Source organism: Pyrus communis, chromosome 10 (genome assembly GCF_963583255.1).
Source record: "Pyrus communis chromosome 10, drPyrComm1.1, whole genome shotgun sequence".
In the NCBI taxonomy this organism is placed as follows: domain Eukaryota; kingdom Viridiplantae; phylum Streptophyta; class Magnoliopsida; order Rosales; family Rosaceae; genus Pyrus; species Pyrus communis.
The window spans coordinates 14,850,807-14,853,623 of record NC_084812.1 but is presented as its reverse complement, the minus strand read 5'-3'; the positions used below and the strand labels follow the sequence as shown (position 1 = coordinate 14,853,623).

Sequence of the window (2,817 nt, the reverse complement as noted above, 5' to 3'; positions counted from 1 at the left end):
CTTCAACTTGCTCCAGTAGGTGTCGATCTCTGGTTGTAATAAAAATTTTACTTCCTCGACCAAAGGAGTCCCGGGCTATAGCTAAAGCATTTAAACATAGCTGCAGTAAGGGATCATTTATGTATGTATGTATATATATATATATATATATATATGTATGTGGATAATTTATTGGTTATTTCTTGGTTATATTACAAAGTGTGAACCCAAACTGCAAGGTTTTATGAGTGGTTCTTGAGGAACCACTATCAACTTGGTTATGTTTAAAACCGTGGGTGTGTATATCCTACGTAGGTGACTTTTTGGCAAGGTTCAGACTTTTACCCTTTGGAATATAGACAGTTTTATTTACAAAGTAATTTGGTGCTGCTGAAATTGTTTTTACAGGAAAACAGCTGCATGTATATGTATGTATATGTATTACAAACTTTAATCTTTTGTATTACAAACTGTGATGTAATCTTTTGTATGTATATGTATGTATATGTATTACAAACTGTAATCTTTTGTATTACAAACTGTGAACCCAAATTGTGATGTAATCATTTATTGGTTATGTATGTATATGTATTTATATGTATGTATATATACAAACTGTGAACCCAAACTATGATGTAATCTTTTGTATGTATATGTATGTATATGTATTACAAATTGTAATCTTTTGTATTACAAACTATGAACCCAAAATGTGATGTAATCATTTATTGGTTATTTCTTGATATATATATATATATATATGTATTTATATGTATGTATATATACAAACTGTGAACCCAATCTGTGATGTAATCTATTTGCAGTTGTATATGGATCATTTATTGGTTATTTCTTGGTTATATTACAACATCATTTGTTCGTGTTTTAATATATATATATATATATATATATATATATATATATGCATGTATGTATGTATGTATACAAATCAGTAGTTGGTATCGATGGCAAAGAAGGGGGCATCTTCGTCAAATCCTGTAGCTACATGGAATGCGCACAATATATCAATATTTTGTGATGTTTGCATCAAGAAGGTTGAGGCCGGACATCGTCCGGGCACTCACTTTGACAAAGAAGGATATGTAAATATTAGAGCTAACTTCAAGGCAGAGACAGGGCATGATTATGAAAAAAAGCAACTGAAAAATAAGTGGGATACACTTAAAAATGAGTGGAAGTTGTGTAAAGAGCTAGTTGGTAAAGAAACTGGCCTAGGGTGGAATTCAAGCAAGGGTACCGTTGATGCCTCTGAGGAGTGATGGAACAATAAAATTCAGGTTTGTGTACTTATCTTTTAATATGTATTATGATATCATGCAATATGTATTAACCATATTCTTTCTTACTTGTAGATAAACAAAGAATATGGAAAATTGCGAAAAAAAAGGCATTAGTCCTGAGATGGAGGACAAGTTAGATAGGATGTTCTTGAGTACAATTGCTACCGGTGAACATGCCTGGGCACCATCATCTGGAGTACTACCACCAGAGTCAAGAGAGGAATCTGTAGGACAAATTGATTCATATGATGAGGAAGAAACTGAGACTATGCATGATCTAAGGCAAGCAAGTAGGAAGGGAAAAAAAAAGAGCGGCTAACCAAGGAGAATTGCAAAAGAAGAAGGTTGATAAGAAAGGGAAAAAAATTGGAGGTGTTGCAAAACTTTGTGGTCAAATTGACTATCTTGTTGAAGCTTATGAAACTAGGAGTTCTGCAAACTCATTGATGAGGTCGCTGCTTATAGGTAGTAGTATTCCGGAAGTGTTAGCGGTTGTTGCACAATTGCCTGGTTGTAAGCCACCTAGCGAGTTATGATTGTTTGCTACATGTTTATTTTGTGCTGCAAAGAAGCGAGAGGTGTTTACCACGATACAAGATCCTGAAGTCCAGCTAACTTGGTTGAAATATATGTTCAACAAAGAACAATAAGAAGCTATAACTATGAATTAGGACTTTGTGTATTTTGTACTTTGCATTAAGACTATGTGTTGAATGTTGCTTGTATTTTGTGTTTATTGAATGTTGGATTATGATTTCTTGTTAAACGTTGGATTGACTTGTTCTTGAATGTCGGATTATGACTTCTTAGTGATTGTTGGATTATGACTTGTGGAATATTGAATTATGTGTTAGGTTACATGTATATTCAATATGAACACCTCTGATGATGATGTTGAGGAGTTGGAGGATGGTTTAATTATATGCGCTGTAGCGAGAGCTGTTGAAACATAGTATTTAAAATATGTCCACAAAACTCCATGTATGAATTCTTCCCATACAGGTAATATTTGGTTGATGGAAGTGCTACAAGGAAATGATGTGCGATGCTATAGAATGTTTAGGATGAACAAAGATGTCTTTTATAGATTATCCAATGACTTGCAAACTAATTATGGATTGAAAGGTTCAAGGAAAATGAATGCAACTGAAATATTAGGAATGTTCTTGCATATGTTGGGACATGGTGTGAAAAATAGATTAGCTCAAGAGAGATTTCAACATTCTGGTGAGACTATTAGTAGATATTTTGGTGCTATGTTGGATATCATATGTAAGATGGCAATATATATTATCAAACCAATGGATTCGGAGTTTCGTGGCATTCCCCAAGAAATAAGGAGAGATACAAGATACATGCCTTATTTTAAGGTAAAAATTGACTCGTCTTCTAACTTATTTGCAAACTATAAGTGTAGGTTGACGGTTTTCTTCTATATTATTATTTTTAGGATTGTATTGGTGCCATAGATGGAGTGCATATTGATGAAGGAAGATTTGTGAAAAACAAGTTCATTTGAGCAACATCAACAACATGC

At 33.4% G+C, this 2,817-nt stretch overlaps 1 pseudogene; it reads left to right on the top strand.

Annotated features, from left to right (window-relative positions):
- The first annotated feature begins 944 nt into the window (after positions 1-944).
- LOC137746903 (L10-interacting MYB domain-containing protein-like) lies at positions 945-1,930 on the top strand (annotated as a pseudogene).
- The last annotated feature ends 887 nt before the right edge of the window (positions 1,931-2,817 follow it).